Source organism: Phasianus colchicus, chromosome 3, assembly GCF_987193195.1.
Source record: "Phasianus colchicus chromosome 3, bPhaCol1.hap1.1, whole genome shotgun sequence".
In the NCBI taxonomy this organism is placed as follows: domain Eukaryota; kingdom Metazoa; phylum Chordata; class Aves; order Galliformes; family Phasianidae; genus Phasianus; species Phasianus colchicus.
The window spans coordinates 17177246-17198499 of NC_143438.1; the positions used below are offsets into that span (position 1 = coordinate 17177246).

General features: G+C 33.9%; 1 long non-coding RNA gene across 2 annotated transcripts; it reads left to right on the forward strand.

Moving 5' to 3' along the window:
• Nucleotides 1-388: 388 nt before the first annotated feature.
• On the forward strand, nt 389-18510 carry LOC116226557 (uncharacterized). 2 transcript variants are annotated; one of them, XR_004166361.2, is made up of 4 exons: nt 389-466; nt 4313-4424; nt 17157-17313; nt 18192-18510. It is a non-coding gene; the product is annotated as an uncharacterized LOC116226557 (long non-coding RNA). The 2 variants fall into 2 exon arrangements; XR_016465449.1 differs by having other exon boundaries at nt 431-610.
• The last annotated feature ends 2744 nt before the right edge of the window (nt 18511-21254 follow it).

A 21254-nucleotide genomic window follows, 5' to 3' on the forward strand; every position in this document is an offset into this window, starting at 1 on the left:
AGAGATACAACAAGAGAGATTCCTTGGGGCTGCCTTCAGGATATTGGTATGCTTTGTCCCCTCATCATTACTGTTAGGCACCAGAACAGCTGCATTCACAGTTAGCTGGGCACCTGAGGATAGTGGAGACCCTCCAACTCTGCAGGGACACTGTTGGCATCAAAAGAACCACAGAAAGAGGGAGCTGGACACCTCATAACTTGGCCAAGGGAAAGTCATTCAAGAGAAATGTCACTGGGAAGCCATTCCTAGGAAGGGGACCGTCAGCACCCTTGCCTTTCCTCCTTCATAACTGGGATGACTCCAGTCACAGGCTCCAACTTCCAACACTGCCATGTTCTGGTGACCATGGGACACAGTTAGAATCTCATCACCATGGCCTGATGTCACAAGCTACCTCAATGCCTTCTGTTCTGAGACCTATAAAAAAGGGAAGCCTGCAAACAGAAAGAACTCTAGTCATTGAGTAAGTAACACCAATGGGAACCTATCTTCATACTGGATAGACTAGTGCTTTTTCTTCCAAGGAAATAGTACAGATTCCCTTCCAAACAAGAAGCGGCTGATAAACAGGCTCAGCATCATCAAGTACATGGAGAAGGACCAGCCTGTGAGTAACAGAGAGCCCATAGAGGTGGATCCATAGCTGAATGAGAACTGATGGAATTGGAATTGTGACTGTCTATCAGGGAGTATAGTGACAGGACAAGAGGTAATAGTGTTAAATGAATAGAGAGAGTTGATTTAGATTAGATATAAGGAAGTAATTAATTTACTGTGAGGTTGTTGAAGCACTGGAAAAGAACAACCAGAGAAGCTGTGCAAACTCCATCCCTGGAATTTTTCAAGGCCAGACTGAACAAGGCTTTGACTAAACTGATATAATGTAAGGTATTCCTGCCCGTGGCAGAGGAGTTGGAAATAGATAATCTTTAAGATTCTTTCCAATTCATGTCATTCTATGATTCTATGATCTTTGCCAATTCTAACAACATTTTCAATGTCCTTGTTAAATAAAAGACTACAACTCTAAGCAGATTTTTGTAACATTCAAAGTATCTTGGCATGTTACATAAGGCTGAAATGGAACAGGGAATTAAACTTAGGTCTTAAGAATCAACATTAACACTAGGTGTTAACATTTTGCTGATTTCTTTCTTTCTGTAGCTGATTCGTTGTTATAGTTCAACCCAACAAGCAGCTAAACACACAGCCTTTTTCTCACTCCTTTGCCTGCCAGTAGAATGGCGTAGAAATTTGGAAAAAATAGATAAAACTCATAGGTTGAGATTACAAACTACTTACTAAGATGGGAAAGGAAGAAAGAAATAACAACAATTATAATATGTATATGCGTAATTACAAAGCAAGTTATGCACAAAGCAATTGCTCAGCATCTGCTGACAAGTGCCCAGCCACCCCTGAGCAGCATCTGTCCCCCAGCCAACTTCCCTAAATATAATATTATCATTTTTTTCACATGATGTCATATGATATGGAATATCCCTTAAGTCAGTTTTGATCAGCTGTCCTGGTTCTGTCCTCTCCCATCACTTTGTATTCTCCAGTCCCTCACTAGCAGAACAGTAGGAAAAGCTTTCAGCTTTTCAAACTGAAACATTCTTGGTTTTATTCAGCACTGCTCAGCAACAGTTGAAACACCAGTGTGTTATCAACATTAGGTTTTTTTTTTTTTCTCCTAATGCCAAAACATAGCACCGTACAAGACTATGAAGAAAATCAACTCTTTCCCAGCTGAAACCAGGACATTCATTAATATTTTCCTTAAAAATGTAAATAAATCTTCCACCAAGCTACCATAAGGTAATTTACCTTAAAGCTACAAGTAACAATAACAATAATAATAATAATAATAAAGGTAAAAGGTAAAAGGTAAAAAAGGTAATACTAAATCTTTCACATAACAAAGCCATTTAGGAAAACATCGCTATGAGATGAGAGGGGTTTTTTTCCTATACAACTACTGTTCAGAAGGATATGAGCTCAAGACAACTCATCTTTAAATTTTTTGTTAGCACCTACCTCAAAGACAGATTTTCAAAAGGATAGAAAAACGTAGCCATATGTTTTCAAGGTAGTGACATTTTTTCCCACCTCCCTTTCCCTATAGATTAAAAGCTATCCATATTGCCTGTGTGACACTTCCTGGTTATAATTTCTGTAAGTAGCAATTTCTCAGAGGCAGAATAATAGGTACATGCTCCTCCCTGTTTCTCTGTGTATCAAATTTTGTGGATTTGAATTTACTGAATCCAGTTTTTTAGCTTACATCAAACAACACCTTCAGTTTGATCTGTTGTATTACAAGTAAGACCTACGGAGTTTTCTTCCCGGGATATACAGAAATGCCAAAACAGGAATGCTACAGTCAGTGGAAGTACTTATCTGGCAGTAGAACTGCAAGACTTTACTAGCTAATCTGAAATGTGTGCTAGATTTAGCTAAGTACATACCTAAGTAGTTGATTTATAATTTTGTGATAAAATTCTAGAAAATCCATAGTTATGATTTTTTTGTTGTTGTTTTTCATTTACGTTAATCCAAGTGCCTAAAATACTGTGTGCTGAACCATGTAAAAGATTTGGCCTGTCTGAATAGAAAATGCTGAGTTTCACATTGTTATAACCAGTTGTGGGAAATCTAATCTTTTTCTGTGAGGGTACTGGAGTTCTGTGGTAAACTGTGCACAGTAATAATAAAACTGCTGAAGTCGATCCCTGCCTCAAATGAAAAATGCTATATGGTGCCACCTACAGAGAAAAAAAATGTTCAAAGGAAAAACTAATTTCTCTCCTGTCATCGCTAACATGGCATTACATATTACAGACCAAGTACCTCAGTAAAGTCTAATCCAAAAACTTTAGCAGTCTTTCTGCTCCTTGCACTGCGTTTTGGATTGGGACCCTAGAGATGTTCATCTTTGCGTGGATACTCTACTGTGGTCTGTGGATCACTGTGACAGATTTATTCATTCAATTTCAAGTTACTCATTGGCAGTACAAGGAAAGGCACTACAGAATAAAAATGGAAAACAATTCTGTAATTGACTGAGTACATTATGTGGTTGATGGGTTCAAGTCATAGTGATTTTGTTTGAGACTTTGTGTATCTTCTTCACCAGTCTCCACATTATCATTTACTTTATAAATAGATATATTAATCTCAGTAAACAATTGAAATTTAAATGAATTTTTTAAACTATGCATTTTACTATGCATCTGTTTTGTTTTTAACGATGTGCTACTGTGTCTTGAGTTTTACAGTAAATGGGTACTTTATATACAGATCATCATAATAGCTTTTAATTAACCATTGTAATTACCTGTTGAATTCATTTTGATTTCACAGTCATGTAGCGAAAAATTTAAAGGTGCCAGATTACTAAATTTTGTGTAATATTTTAAAATCAAGATCTTTCACTCATCCCTCATATCAATTCCATCCAACCTCAGCTGTATCATTAAGAATTCTAAACACCTCATTGGATAACAAATTTGCCACATGCAACCATAATCATAGATATTCAAAACCCACCTGTATGTGACCCTGAGCAACTTGTTCTAGTTGATCTCGAGTGGGAGAGCTGCACTATTCTCCAGAGAAGATTAACTTCAACCATCCTTTGATTCTGTGAAGATATAAAAATCAGGTATAGGTTAAAGCTTCGGGACTGCAGGCATTAGGGATCTGTGTATGGGTTCATGAACCACAAGTTGGCTGAAATAATGAATTTGATTTTTATATAGTATAGTTTTCTCATGGTTTCAGCTTCTTAACTGAGTTAATCAACAATTGTTCTATTGACAGTTCTTTTGAAAATAATGCACAAGGAGGGAAGGCTTAAATATTTTTTGTGTCAGAACGACAATTTTGAGTGTAGACCTACCATGAAAATCACTTGATAATTCACACAAATTGTTAGATTCTTGAATTTTAAATGAATATTTTTTTCTCTTTGCCCAACTCTTTCTAACATACAGAAAGCACAAAGGAGATGTAACAGGTTTTTTTTAATTATTATTATTTCTTCTATTTTCTTATGGAATTTAAGTTCTAGATACAGCCTTCTCATCTCTTAATGACTGAAAATTCTAAACTTGCTTGACAGGCAATCATTTTCTTTTAATGATTACATGAAATAAAGCTTTGTAAGTTTAAATTCAGATGTTTTGAAACTGTCTTTACAGATGTAACAGGTTATGCAACTATCTCAAGAATCTGAAAATTAATTCATTTTTTAGTCTTCCATCATCAACTAAAGTAAAAAGTAATCTTTCCATTTCTCTTTCAGCTCATGAAATGGTCCTATGGAAATTAAGAAAATAGCAGTCCCAAATTATTTTACACCACTTTGCCTGAGAGGGTAATCTCTATACCCCACAGAATTTTTCAGCCAGGATCACGTATGTATAAGTCCATCTACAGCTCTAAAACAGGACAATATAGATAGCTTAGTCTGACAAAGCAGCTGAAGAGCACATCTACTTTGTAGACTCCTCCAGCAAAAATAGCAAACTTACAAAAGGAGTCTGTGAAGGAAAACAAAAAAAGCAACTCCTTAAATCAATTCCAATAATTCAGTAAGACTTGTCTCTCATTTTATTTAAGAAATAGAAGTTACACTTCTATTCTAGAAGCTAAACTTCTTTTACTGGTTTTCAAAAAAAAAAAAAAAAAAAAGGAAACCTTCTGAAAGAGGGCATAGAATAAAAATAGCTGTTAAATATCTATTGAATAGCATAAAGTAGAAGAGGGAAAAATCTGATGCTTTGAAAAGGTACTTGTTGAAATTGGGGACACAAAGTTGTGAAGTGAGGGAAAGTAAGAAGGTGCAGGTTTGGAAATATGAAGACATAATTAAAATAAAAAGAGAGAGAGAGATAAAAAATTAAAACTAACAAAAAATATTGTTTAAAATTTGAGAGACATTTAGGCATTTGTTCCATACCCCCAGCACTCCCTCAATTTAACATTTACCAGGTCTTGAGAAGCTGTGCAAAACTCTTCTCTTACCTTCAAAGTGTTCTTCCTCTATCATTAAGAGACCTATTAACTCAAACATGCTACACTAACATGTCATGAGGAATTTATCCATTCACTATCCTTAGCTACAGTTGTTCCCTGAGAACTGTTGATTGAATTTCATTTGCGCCAAGTGAAAGGATCTTCTGTAGTGAAAACCTCCTTAATGCTTATAGACATGGAAGTAGATTAGCAAAGAATGGTTTTGATTTTGATTTTCTTAAATGTGCTTATATTCTGGGTAGAAAGGAAATATTTGATGGTTTCCATAGTAACATTCTGAAACAGTAGGCCAAGCAGGAAAGCAATGTTCATCCACATATATATATATATATATATATATATATATATATATATATATAGACACAAAGATGTGAAATCAAGTTGCAGGTAAGTTCATTTGGAAACCAAAATAAGACACACAAAAAACCAAACAAATGACAACAACAACAAAAACACAGAATCACAGAATCATAGAATCACAAAATGGCCCGGGTTGGAAGGGACCTCAAGGATCATGAAGCTCCAATCCCCCCTGCCACATGCAGGGCCACCAACCTCCTCACTTAATGCTAGACCAGGCTGCCCAGGACCCCATCCAATCTGGCCTTGAACACCTCCAGGGATGGGGCACTTACAACCTCTCTGGGCAGCCTGTTCCAGCATTTCACCACTCTCTCTGTAAAGAACTTCCCCCTGACATCCAACCTAAATCTTCCCTTCCTCAACTTAAAACCATTTCCCCTTGTCCTGCAGTTATCTGCCCTTTCAAAGAGTTGATTCCCCTCCCCTCTGTAGGCTCCCTTTAGGTACTGAAAGGCTGCAATCAGGTCACCCCGCAGCCTTCTTTTCTTCAGGCAGAACAAGCCAAGCTCCCTCAGCCTGTCTTCATAGGGGAGGTGCTTCAGTCCTCTGATCATCTTCGTGGCTCTCCTCTGGACCCTCTCCAACAGCCCCCTGTCTTTTTTGTACTGGGAGCTCCAGACCTGGACACAGTACTGATGGGGCCTCAAAGTGCAGAGTAGAGGGGGACAATCACTTTCCTGTCCCTGCTGGCCACCCCTCTAGAACCATTCTAGAACTGCTCAGGTAGATGATGAATATCCCATCAGGGTGAACAATGACAAGTAAAATGAATTAATTTGAAACAATATAATTTCACCAGTAATTTAACAATAACTGAGAAGTTTAGAAGTATTTCCTTTTCTCCCATCTATTCCTTTCCATTGGTAACATATAGATTGAACCTATAAAACTTCAGAGAAAGAACTGAAGCAAAGATAATGCTAATTCCAATCAGCATCTATGTATTCACTTTTGCTTTACAACTTGATGCTGTCAGTGGGCAGAATTAGCTAGATCTTCTATGCTTGAAAGGGGTTCTGCAAAGTCACACTTTCAAATGCTTGTTCTTACGTGGAGCTAATGCTTAGACAATCCTTGAGAGAGAAGATTGATCTTCCTACCCTTGCTGCCAGACTTTACACAGAATCTTTTATCCTGAAAGCAAATTTACCTCTGAAATTCCAAAATTTATCTTTGACTGCGGGCGTCCAAGGATTGGGGATTGTTTTTTTGGATTGATTTCGTCTGCAGAAACAAAAGCATCAGCAGTTTTTCCTTTTCATTTACAATGCTTTGAATGCTAAATCAGCCTAAAAATAAAAATAGCCAACTCATTATGGAAAAGCGGAGATTAAACAGTTGTTTAGAAAGCAAAATGTCAAAATAAAACTACAAACTAAAAAAATAAAATAAAAAAAGCAGGGATAGCCCCATCTCATTGTCAGCTAAGGGTCTCTAAGGTATTTCACAGAAAAGTCACCAATTTCCAGCTCCAGAGTGCTGTCTTTTAAAGGATATCCTAGAGGAATCCTTTGTCGTGGGAAATGTTGAAGGCAGTTTAAAACAAATTCCCTTCTCAACTTGATTTACACTGGAAAAATATGGAAGATCTACACAGCAACCTAATAGCAAAAGCCAGACCTGCTTGTCTGAAGGACCTCTTCAAAATCCTCCTATTCTAGAGGAAAACTCCCTCTTTTTTAAAAACACGCATCCTAGATTTCTTATCTAATAAAACGTACATTTTGGCAGGCACAGCCTGAAGGATTCACAATGTGAAGGTGCAAAAGCCAATGCAAACACACATACAACCATCTTACCTTCACCTCACCTCTCCTCTTTTGCTTATTTTCTTTCTGACCACATTGGCTTATAATGTCACAATTCTGAAGATGTCTTCAACATATGTTCATTTAATTAAATATGAAATCTTTGAATCGTACTGAGTATTTCAGAGTCTGCACATATTATGATCCTAATACAGATGACAGATTTGTTACCAATTTGTTTCTTCCCACATGCTAATATTAGTTTTTCTGTCATAGATTCTTAACTGGTTCTATAACAGACTATCGCAACACTTATACTGTAAAAGCAACATTAATGAAATCTTAAATTCCCATAGTTTGTTTTGTTTAAAAGTAAGTGTCACAATAAGACATGGTTTATAGCACTAACTCGAAAAATGATGCATTTAAAGGTTTTTTATTCAAATATATTCCACAAGAGCTACTACTCTGTAGCATACAAATATTTTGTATGCTCTGTAAAATAAAAATACAATAAATTCATAAACACTGCATGTGTACAACTTCAAGTACTCAAACATTTAAAATCTTACCTGTTTTGAAGTGTTTTTTTTGCTTCTAGTTTAATATTAAATTATGCTTCTGCTGTTATCTTTAACAACTTGTTCTAATCAATTTCATTACTTATTCTAATTCTGAAAATATAATAAATAAAAATAACAAATTTGGAACAAAAGTTAATATTGGACAAAACAAGTTTGAGACGTGGATAAATATAAATTTATTTCTTTTATGTACGTGTAAATATGCATATTATGGAAATTATCAGAAACAAAAAGATGCAAAAGGGAACTTGTATTACTTGAAGTGTACACTGCTGATGATAGTCTTAATAATAATTTTTAAAGTTACACTTTCTTTTGTATGATTTTTCTTTTGAGAAAGAAGAGGCCATGTATCTTTTGTTGTGATACAATGAGTCTTTGTATCACAAGACTTCATTCAGTTCTTCCACTGTGTAGACCTATCATCAATGTCAATATGATAGCATCCCACCTTCTGAACTGTTGATTTCTATTGCTACACTGGATTCCTCTACAGGGTACAAAAAGGAGAAAATATTCAGTTTCTTCTTTCATACAATTTGTGAAGAGAAAAGACAATATATGTTCCAAAATGATGGAATTCATTCATTTATTTGTCATTAGCCTTACTCTTCCAATTCACACACACACACAGTGCACAAAATTGAAATCTATGTAGACAGTGCTGATTTAAAGAAGGTATTTTAGCTGTATTCCCACATAAAATGTATCTCAACACATTGCTATAGAACATGAAGAGTGCTTGGTAGCCTCTACAAACTCATATTTCAGGGATTTATACTGAGTATAGACTGAACAGTTCTCTCAGCAGCTGTCAAATCATAGTTTCACTCAGATCAACAAAACTAAAAGCACAGTGTGGCTAAGAATCATTTATTTCCATCTCAGAAGTGATTATTTTCATTAAAAATAATAATACAAGAAAGCTCATTCTTCAGCCACAATATTTTTATAAAATATTGAGTTTGTACTAATTCTTGGTGTGAAAATAGTCAAGATTGAATAGCTCTGGCCAAAAAATATTCAGTGAACTTTCTGGAAAAAGTTCAGAACTATGCATGGAAGTAGTATCTCTAAGATGATTTTCCTTCATAAATACCAGTACTGTGTCCATGCAGTGAATTAGAAGTCTAGTTTTTCACTTTGAGAAGATTTATGGTTTTAAAGTGGGAAGTTCCGTGGACAGTGGCTGTATTTGCTACTATACAAATTTCAGTTTTCAATAAATAACTATATGAAAAATGCTTATTTTTGAATATTTTATCTTTTAATTTATCTTTTATTCAAATAGTATACTTGTAGACAGCATGAGGTACTGTATTATTCTTGTACAATAGACATTATATTCCTTCTCTCATTATAAATAGATAAAGAGGTAGACGTATTCACAGACACACAAAACCATATAATGATTAACTGTCAAGATTCATTACCTATTGCTGATAAAGTCCAGACTTCACAGGAGAACTAAATGTCTGTTTCATTGCTCCATTGTTGCATATCTCAGAACAATCAAACAGCTTTTCACAACTGAAAACGGTCAAAACCAAAACTGCAATTAACTATCAGCCCAGGAAGAACATGTCTGGGCAGAACATTAAATAAAAATAAAAATGTATAGTATTTGTTATAAAATTCCTATTTTATTCTAATAACAACTTTCATGAATTAACACAATACATATTTTTTCACCATTTGGAGTTAGGATTTGGCCAGTAGTCCTTTCAGCGTAGTTCTGAATACCAAAACATTTTAAATCCATAGCCTGCAGGCTTTTTATAGAAGTATTAGAAATTATATTAATTAAAGAGTTCAAGTCTTTCTTCAATAGTACTTAACCTGGGTGAAGGCAGAAAATATCATGTCAGGAAAAAGACTGTTACATTCCAGAGAATACAGCTACAAGGGACATTAATACCTTCTGAGAAGTGCTAGAAGCACTGAGATACAGACTGATGCTGTCCAACCTGACTTTAGACAAAATTATTTTGCTTATTTCAGCAAAGGAAAAAGTCGAATTGACAGCATATTTCTGTGAAAGCATTTATAATCTCAAAAAACTATTTTCAGTTATCCTTTTCCCACATTGGAGTGTTATATTTGAAGACTTAAAGGTCTTTCCAATCATTTCAATTCTTCTTTTAATCTCCTCTATATAACAGCCTACAAACAATAGCAGAAAGTCTCCTTCTATATTTTATTAATTTCAATTGAATTACTCCTTATACATACTTCTATGAGAGAGGGGAGTCTAGGGCTTGCATGATCTGAAAGACAGAATAAATGGCCTTTTAAAAAATCCTCAGGCAAATTAAGTATATAAGAGATATGCAGTACAAGAAATAATTCAGATTGTTACATACCAAGATACCATATCAAAAATGTACAATAAAGTTGGAAATAGCTTATTTTGGCATTTAAACAGTTAAAAACTGAGCTCACCCTCCTCCAACCCAAAAAACAAACCAGAACTCACAAACCCCAGAAATCCCTTCTCCTAAAAGGAGATAGAAAATCTTCAGACATTTAAAACTTCTTTATAAAGAGCAATGTGGACTGAGAAGGTCTCTGGTAGAGTGAAAACACATGCACATATAACCATCAAACAGAATATCTGACAAATTTTAAGAAACAGTTACTTTCTGTGAGTAACTGTGCTTTATAATCTTTTCCTTTACAGTCATCAAGAAAAGGTCTTGGAACCCTTGGATTAGTTAACTTAAAATTGTGCTCTAATTTTAATATGACTATGAAGAGCATGTTCCTTATACAAATTTACATAGTTATCATTATCCCTTATCCATTCTCTAGTGCTGTCCTTTAAAGTATAATAGAACAAGAAAATTAATGGTCAAAAATATTTAACCAAAAATATCTTCACTAAACTATCTTTTCTGTTTTACCAAAATGAGAATTTAGCTCATCTCTTTGATAGATGAATACACTGACATTTAAAATACACGCTTTGACACTTCACACACTTAAAATGGTTGAAACCACTTTGATTTATCTGAGAAAACCCTCCTGTTCAAAAACTTTTGTGAATTTTAGGTGACATCCATCTATGGCTTCTTTCTAAGACTAATTGAATTGAGAAAAATTTCATCTGGAATTGCATCAAGCCCCTAGTTAAGGAGCTTTTCTCTTTTGACTAAGAAGAATTTTATAGCTACCCTTATGTTGGAAAGAAAGGATGTTTTCCAGTAAGCCTGAAAAGAACTCTTTACCCCTCACACAACATGGGCAATTACATTTGCATTTCTGTAGCTAAATGAAATCACCAGGCCAATTTTCTTTCCCGAGAACTTTGAATTTGTAACTTAATAGGTTTACATTCTTTTTTCTACTTGTTTTTTGATCATACTCTTTTCAAAATGGAAGGTAATATTCATATCCCTACTGTAATTTTTTTTTTTTTCTTCTCCATGAGATCCCTATGGTTATGGCCCTCTTCTGCACTTTAAAGGATGACATTTGAATACACTCAATGAAGTGCATTCACTTCTGCTAAATACTGCTTTTATTTCCTAAAAAAAATAAAATAAAATCAGTAAGACTATTAAAGAAAAGCTCCAAATCACATATTTCTCTGACAGTGTCTGAAATTCCAGACATATCTAAAATGCTTTTAAAAAGAAATCAGTCCTGTTACTCTTTGTATTATTTATTTATTATTTATCATTTACATCTTTTATTGTTTATTTTTTATTTGCTATTCCTTCTAAAACAGATTGAAGGAGAAAATTAAATACTATTTTTGGTTCCCATGATGTGCAAGGCTTGAGTGCATGCCAAGATACTTAGTACTCTTGAAGCTGTCTTGAGTATGTTTTGTAAAATACCATTTAAATAAAATAAAGCAGTTTAGCTATGAGATTAAAATTTACAGATGTGTCTAAATAAAGTGATTTTAAGGTCATAGTTTAAATACCAGGTACTTGAATCAAGTTTCAGTCTTACTTTAAGTGTTAAAAATCTTTACAAGATCGATAAATTATCCCAGTAAATAAATTATTCACAATATATATGTTTATTTTATTTTTTTTCTGTGTTCTTGGGAATCTTTCTCAGATTTGACTTTTGGCTACTGTCATATTCCTGGTCTTCTAACTGTGGCATATTATATGAAGAGAGGAATGAAAATCTGGTTTAATTAAATTGAAAAGGAGTCTATAAAAACTCTGTTCATAGTAAACGCATTGAGAACCTAATTAACATGAAAATAATCTATTTTCAGGATAAAATAGAGAATATCTTGTGAACCAAAACCATTATTTAGTTAAAATGCTGATTACAAGAGCATGATTTTTAAGATATTACACTTTTTATTTCCAGAGACCAAGAGTGGAGATTAGATCATATTAAATTGCATGAAATTGCTACAGTGTTCAGCTCTTTCTCCTGTGTTCAGAGTCTTTTAATCTCTGCTTATCCTTAAAGATAGTAATAATGAGAAATGTGATAATCATAAAACTTACTGTTTAAAGATGACACCTTCTTATTCAGTGCACTACTTTGGGGATTATATTTGCTCATTTTAATAAAAAAATATAAATCTTTTATTCTTTTCATTCCTTTTGGAATGGAATTTTTAAAGCAGGAAAAATAGATATGTAATTTTATTATAAAATGTTTGCCATAAAAATTGTTAACCAAATTGTAGTTACAGAATTAGATTTACTAGTTACCATGCTTGTATTAGCAATAGAGATAAACAAAATCTCTTTAAACTTGAATAAACTACCTTAGTAAAACTAAAGTAAATCAGTGCAGATCTTTCTTATTAAAAAACAGCTCAAAAAATAAATCTTCAGATTCTTCTATATCTCCTCCACATGTTTCATGGAAATGCATTTTTCACAATTCTGTATTTGAAAAGAATTGAACTTTAGATCTTTCACAGTTTGAAGATGGAGTGACAAACAGTGAATGATATTTTTTCATTGGAGTCAAACAAAGTGTTAACTAATTTAAGCATGCATTTCCTGCGAAGCAAGTTTTGCTGTTAGCTTTCTCTTTGGAAAAGCTACTGTAAGAGGATTTGATGTCTAACTTGCACAATTCTATTCATTAAGCAACTTTAGTTCACTGAAACTTGATACTATTTAAAATGTATGAAAACAAAATTTGGTTTCTATATTGCTTTCATTTTTCCATTTATACAGGTAAAGAAAATGTTACATTATTAAAACAAGTCATATATGGTTGCAGAACAGAGAAAGTATTTCTTATCTATACATATTCTTGTGTTTGTACATTTGGATATTTACCACATTGGTGTCTGCGTGCTAAGAAGCATTTCAGAAACATATCAGATCAGTTCAATTTGTTTGTATTTTGTCTTACAGTCAAGGGCTAAATACATCAATCTTACTTAGATATCAAGAATGCTTGTTGTTTTATTTTTATTCTGTTATTTTTTATTATGTTATTATTTATGTTCTGTAAGATATAAGGAGTGAGTCACCAGGAAGCATTTATTCCTTTCCCTCATTTAATCAGGTGGTTAATAATAGACTAGTTAAGTAGAGCTGGTGACATGTGTACATCCCAAGAGCTATTTTCGTGAATAGACTTTGAGGGAGGAAGACAGAATTTGAAAGAATATCTTGAAGACTCTGAGAAAGAAATGCTATCCAGCATCTCTGTAAGAGGTCCTTTGAGATGTAGAGAAAATGTAGCTGAAGACCCTGAGTAAGCTTGTCAGGAAAAACACTGACATGAAGGAGAAATAAGAATTTTGTAAATAGTTGAAATGTTCCTTTCCTTTCTTTTCTCATCCATTCTCTTTATAATAAGCATAATAAGCATATTTGTAAGCATTTATAAATAGAATAAATTATTATGTATTATACACATATACTACATATGTCAACATATGCTAATACAGGTGTATATATGTTTGTGTACATACAATCACCACTTTACATCAGCAGGGTAATCTAAAGACATTGGGCATTGAGACATTATAAAATTTCTTATGGTTCTTTGTAACTTATTCCATCATAGAAGGTGCATGAACTGAATTGAGAGCTGCTGCTGCAGGGCTGAGGGAATGAAATGCCTTCTGCCACTAGTCTAAAACAGAAAGCACTCTAGCATGTTTCAGGGGAGTACAGAGCACTCCTAGAAAAACAAGAATTCCCAAGAGAGTGTATGATATTTTCTTTAAAATTATATAAGGATTTTTATTTTCTTTAAAAGACACAAAGTCTTGAAAACAAAATTTCCTGAGAGGTAGCGGGCCATTCTTTATTACTTGGTAGGCTTTTAAAATGAGAATACTTTTATTTTTTTAACTGAAGAAGTGGTAAGTACTAATCTCAGTCGCAAACTGTAGAATCACTCTTTCTGACCTTTTTTCCTTCATGCAGATCATCCAGTGCTATCATGGCCCAATTACACTTTACTTGTGAGATCTGACAGAATTACAGCACTTGATGACAAGATTACACCTTGAATTTTTTCCTCTAATTAGAATGTATCAAAGTATCCAGAGTCTTTTTGATTTCATAATTTGACTGATTATAAGTCTATATTTCTCCCTTACATCCCTTATTGAGGATGAGTATGTGTCAGACAGGATGTTAAGTTTATAACCACAAGGTAAGTGGTTTCTACTGTAATGTTCACTAGCTTTTATTTTCTTCTGTTTTTTTTTAAGGCTAGACTAAGCATTTTCAAAACTTCAGTTATAGTGAGTAGCTGAGCAATGTGGCTTTCTATTTTGTACAAAGATTGTGGGCGACCACTCTCTTCAGATAGGACTGGATAATAACTTCTTATTTTTATATTATATTGAGATTTAAAGCAAAGAAAAATGAAATAGGACAAATCCTCAATTTTTTACTGCACTTGAAATTTTGCAAACATCACTGAGGTATCTTATGATATTTTAACTTTTTTAAAGCAAATGGAAAAACAAACACAGGCAAACAAAAAGCCTTTCTCTCATCACTTCATATATTCTTGATTTTAATTATACCTTTGCATAGTAATGGGCTGCTTGGGAAGATGATCGTGTCACCATCCCTGGACAGGTTTAAGAAACATTTAGACATTGTACTAAGGGTCATGATTAAGTGGGGAAATACTGGTGGCAGGAGGATGGCTGGACTAGATGATCTTAGGGGTCTTTTCCAACTGTGGTGATTCTATGATTCCTTTGAGGAATTATCATGTTCTCGCCTATGCCAAAATTATTGTAATTGAGTCATCCCAAAATGACTTCTTTGATTTAAAATGTGAAGTATTAATAGTGCAACTGATTACTAATTGCTACACCAGGATGAAAAAAAGTGGATGAGACATTTTAAAAATAACTAATATAACCAGAAATAAATTTGAAATAACAGGGCAAGCAAATACATGAACCTGTAGAATATCCAGCATTTCACTGGAATATGCTTGGAGCAGCTTTTCTTTCTTGTTATCTTTGAAATGTGATTCAGTCATTTTTTTTCCTACTGGTTAGAGAAATGTTGGCTCTTTCTTGACTCTGAACATTTGTAAAAAGGCAAACAAGAAAGAAAAAAGTAGCATGGGTGGCTAATGACATATATTATAAACATGTATGAACTAATAAGGGCAAAACTGGAACAGCTGAACATAGGGCAAAGAAAAAAAAAAAACAGTTTTAGCTGTTTTTTTGTTTCTTTGTTTCTGTTTTTGAAAGTATTGAGTATTTTCTGGAAAACTAGAGAGAAGGAAATGCTCTTCTTTTAAAATGGAGAAGGAACATGCTAGGAGAGGAAGACAGGTTCGGTAAAATTATTGTCCTGAGAAACAAATTTCAATTCCTAGAAAAGCACAATCTATTTCTGTGTATAAATGTTAGATAACAATGAGGATAGTAAAAGTCAATATGGATGTCAAAAATAAATCAAGTCAGACAAATCTGCCTTCTTTTTACAGTACTATAACATGAGGGTTTTTGTGGACAGGGAAGATGTCATATATCTTGATTTTAATAAGGTTTTTGACACTTTCTTAGAGACATTCTCATAAACAATCATAAGATGTTTTAAGAACAAGCTAGACAAACATCAATCAGCAGTGACACAGGTATACATTTTACTTTGGACATGGGGCTGATCTTCCAAAGCCGCTTACAGTTCACTGATTTTAAGCAGAACTGGCTTCTCACAATATTTGATATATGTTACAGTTCCACTATAATCTTATGTCATTTATTCAGAAGTCATCTGTATTGAAAATCATTACTTCAACTAGAAAAATCCTGAGACTCAGAGATCAATTGTTGAAAAGAAATATTTAAGTGGTCTTTTAGTTGTTTAGTCAGTTGTTTATCCTTGCCACAGAAATCAGAAGGCTCAGGAATAACTGGTGTTCTTTGAATTAAAAAAAAAAAAAAAAAAAAGAAAGATAATCATGATTCTTTGGGAAGCATGGAAATAATTTTAAGCTGGAACTAGTCTCAAACATTAGTGAAACATCATGGAAACAGGTAGAATCGAAAACTTTTGAGTTTCATACTCTATTACAAAATAAAAGTACAGGACTTCAAAAAGTCACTCATGTTAAAAACAGAAATCTAACATTGAGGAAAATGAGAAATGAGGCAGCTGACTTGTCAATTAACATTCATGTCAGAGACAATTCTCACCAAGTTATTTTTGGTAAAAAATATTAATTAATTTAAATTACTTGTGGAAAAGGGTTAATCTCTTTGAAAGGGGTATAAACTTAGTGCTTTTCAGAACCCAGAAAAAGAAAACTTAAAAATTTTTAAAATGCCTCCTTTTGTCCTTTATTTAGAGTAAGTATTTGAGCTTGGAGAAAATTTCTGTTCTTCAGAATGTGCTTTTTACTTTTCAACCTGATTTAATTTTCCAGTCTCAATTTTGCTGTTTCTTTCTTATCTCTGACATAAGCAATAGCTATTATTTCCATAGATAATCAAAGGGATTTTCTACAAGTCCTATGTATTAACTCTGAATTTCCTTCAAGGGTCATTTGAAAAACAGACTTAAGAATCTTTCAGGAATGCTAAGTGCTCTTGGCAGATTGGCATCCAGTGTTTAGTTACTACAGAAAGGATATATACCTGTTTCCTTGTTATTAGGAATTATAACTCAATATGTGCAAAGACTACCACTTTAAATGGACTGATAGAGAAATAGACTATACTGCTTTAAATTTATTGGGTTTGACAAGCCGAATTTTATTACAAATTGAATACTGAATTGCACAGAGTAACAGGAGAAAAAGCTATCCTCAATGCCCTAATCCTACTAAAATGAAAAAGATGATCCTGTAGAACAGGTTGAAATAAACGTTTAAAAGACAGTCTTGCTCAGTGCTGCTAAGTTAATGTTTTACTTGAGATTGATCTTAAATTTAGGATCATTCAAAGAAAAAATAATCTTCTGACCTTGATCTGGATCCCTTTCAGGAATTCTGGAAGCATTTCAGGATAAATATAACAAAGTAGAACTCAATCCCAGGGATACTTGATCTCACTCTTCCATCCATCATGAACGGTAAAGCATTTGGCAATTAGCAGCTGAGATGAAGTATTTAGTTGCTACTGCCCAAGTGAGAAAAACTGTGTGAGTACTTTCTCTGCATTCTACTGAAGCATAAAATTAAGTATGCTACCTTGATCTTATTTTTAATTCAAGACTGTGAATGGGAAGAGCCCACAAAACCAGACAAGACACCTGGATGTGAAGCAGATCTTCTGGCATCTCTTGAAGTCATGGCAGGAGCTATATGAAATAAATATCTTCAATTCTCATTGTCCAACCAGTGATGGATACTAAGGTGGCTTCACAGGAAATGGACACTGCATCACAGATGGAGTCTGACCTCATGCAGGAGTTAGTGGAAAGTCTCAGATGTCTAGTGGTATTAGAGACAAGAGCTTTATTATGTGACACTTTTCAGTACTGTGGCCAATAGAATTAACTGATAAGTTGGCTTAGACAAGAACCAAGCTTCTTCTGGGACACAAGCAAAGGGCACTAGCAACAAATGTCTTATGGGAGAAATGCTCTGCTTGCAGTTAGAAACAGATTCCTGTGATCTTGGGCACTGATCTCAGCTGAAAAGTGAGAAACATCAGCCTGTCAACAGGCAATATGGTGTTAACATTAGGGTTAGCAACAGATATGTGCTTACTGTCAACTAATTTGAATGTACGAAGAGTAACAATTAAAGACGTTTGCTGAGCCAAGAGTCAAGACTCTAATCTTGACCAACTATTTTTATTCTCCATAATGGTAAAAATCATAGATCATCATACCACATCATACCACACAGTCCAAAAAAAAAAAAAAAAAAAAAAAGCTAAATCTGGACACACCTTTTATTTCACAAATCATATGCAGATTTGTTTCTTTTACCTTCTGCATTTATCCGTCCTTTTCTCTCATTACAAAATTTTGTCACTGCACAGATATTTAAGAGTCTGTTCATTCTTTTGCAGGTTTTGTCTGTTTTGAGAACAGCCTTCCACCTAAATAGGAGCTTGTAACAGAAGTGGAACTAATGAGCACTATACGTGTCACTACCGGCATGTGGAGAAACACAAAGAAGCTAAAAAGTTCTTCACTGGAAACTAAAATTGTCTGTTCTTCCATCTCTGCTCCTAAATAGATAGTAAATGACTGAGCAGAAAAATGTTAGTGCACTGAATAGCAGGACAGGACAGCTTATGACTCCTGAAGAGCTGTCAGTTTTTGTACTGCTTAGCAAAGAGAGAATCATTTCAGCTATAACTCAATAAAAAGTTTTCAAGGGGAAAAAAAAAAAAAAAAAAGGAAAAAAAAAATCTCCAAAAGCAAAATAAGAAACCAGGGAGTTACCTAAATGTAAAGTTTCTTGACACAGCAACTGTGGTGCAGTCTCCACACAAAAGTTAAATTTTAGGAAATAAAAAGATAGAATGTTTTTCATAACTTGAGTTATTCACAATATTCATTTCTGAACAAATCAAATGAAATAGAGAAATAGTAAATTAGATCTTTCAGCAGACCTGGATAGATTTGTTTTTAGTGAGAAAATATATGCTTTCTAGAGAACAGATCAGAAATTTAATCAAATAGAAATCAACAATGCTTTTCTGATGGTTGCTTCTTGAGCCCTGTCATGATAGAAGATGTGCAAACACTTATGGCTATGATCACTCGCCCAAATATTTGCAGTAGAAGTAACTGACATAGTTGTTTAAAAGATAACAGCCAAGTACTTTATGAAGAGAAAGGATGAGGAACAAATGGAAAATAATTTTTTTAATCCATTTCTTTGTAGTTATTTGAAATGTGTTTTCATAAGAACTGGACTCTGAAGAGTAGTAAAGATTGCAGGTCAGAGATTTGGTAAGCAATAAACAGTTAACATTATTTGACGTAGCCAAGCAAACGTGATTGAATTTTGCAAATATCATCAACATCGAGAATGCCATTTGTTATAGAGTGGTAGGTCAATGACAGCATAAAGCAGAATGGAAGACATTGAATTTCAATCCAGACTTTTTGCAGATGCATTACTGGAAACTGTATGGAGGGCTACATGAATGTTAGAAACCTTGTAAGTGGATATACAGAAGCTATCTGAAATTACATGCCACCAGAGCTCTGGTACTAAGACAACAATGTCAAAATATACTCTAGGTACCACAAAAGAACCATACTCTTTTATATGACCTTATATGGCTGGAAAATTTCTGGAAATTCTCTACAAGATAGGAAATGTTTATTAATTGCTTTGGAAAAAAAAAAAAAAAAAACGCACACCAAGAAAATTCTAAAAAAGACAACTTGTTTAGAAACTGGTTATCAAATAAAGTCTTCGTAGATTCTGCTCAGCTGACTCACATAATCGTTCTTCAAGTTTAGGCATCAATGGTACTGTTAAATAGGTCCCAAACTGTTGTCTTCTGTTTCTACATACAAGCTTACCCAGGTAAGCCTGCAGACATGGACGATAGTCCATTTCCAGAGGATGTCTCTTTCAAAGATACATACAACAATGAAAAGAGAAATCATCCACCATTCCTTACATGCTTTGAAAAATACACTAAAAGACTATCAACACTCAAATGACTACTTTTGTTCACTGATAATTGGGTCATTACAAGCATCAGTGTAAATGCAGCCTTTAAGAAGCTGAATATTTACCTGTAACCCAGGTAAATATTTGTCATTTTGCAGAAAGAGAGGAAGAGCAAAGAATAAAATCTGGTAAAAGAAATGCAGAGCTGAACAAAATTGGCAACAAAAATCTTTTATTTGTTTTAAATCCTGTTAAAGCAAAATTTGGAGAAAGTACAGAGCTGGGCAGATCTTCACAGTCATTCTCTACCTCCGTTTTAAGTCACTTGAGCTCAGCTCTGATTTTGTACATTACTCAAATGGAGAGCTAACCAGCAACAAAATCACCATCACACTTTTTAAAGCACAAGGGAAAATAGCGTTAACTTGTCAGGGCAGTAATCATTTAGAATATGTAATAGAAGACTAAAAGCTTTGGCAGCCAGTTTTATAAAATATTTACAAAGAATTGTTTAAGTTAAAAATGGAGACTTAAAAAGCTTCATTCCCTAGTAATCAGTATGTAAGGCTTTTTGGTTTATTTCAGCATCACTGGGGACACTCAGCGTTTGGTGGGCTTAAGAATTGAATCACAATGGCCAGAATTTAGTGCTAACCAGGGTTTCCCACATTATTTATATTCAAAGCTCAGCTTTCTTCTTCCAAAACAAGAAACACTATCACAAAAGAGGGTACATGGTCACATAAACATTCCTTTTCAGTACCTAACTGCAGAAGAAGATCATGACTTAAGTGCACTGAAGAGTCTAATCTCCTTGAAATACTCCCACTTTTAAAGTAAACAACAGTTGATATATTTAGTCTGGTAATGACAATACATTTTTATTGCAAAAAGAAAGGAAAAATTGCCAAATAAATTAGAAAAGATTTTGTTAGTTATTAAAAGAAATCCTATGTACAGATAAAATACCTGGCATGACATAATAAACATCGCCTCTTCCTAAAGTTTAAAGTTATTACAGTTATATATTTACTTACACATGTAATAAAATATTGACTCTAACAACTTTATTCAAGGAAGTCTTTGTTTACGCCTATGCAGCTTTACTTAAGATTACTTAAGATTACTTACTGAAATTCCACATCTAAAATAGGCATAATTTTAAAATCTTATGTAGAAGACTCATTTTATGCAGCATAGCAATAAAAACAGCTTAATATAAAGGCTTCAATTTTCCAAAACTCCAGTCAATTCCATATATTATATCCAAAACTTCGTAATTTCTTAGCAGAAATAAACAAGGCGCCTACCTGAACCTCAAGAGAACTACCATGAAATAATAGCTATGTAGAAAACCTATGCAGCCATTTTGCTATTTGTCAGTGGTTTACAGCCCAGATCCTTGACTAATGGGGCAGGGGGACCCATGGACCCATACCCAGGGAAAGGAGGGAGGGAAAAAGAGGAAAAAGGTAGGGAGATGGGCCTAAAAACA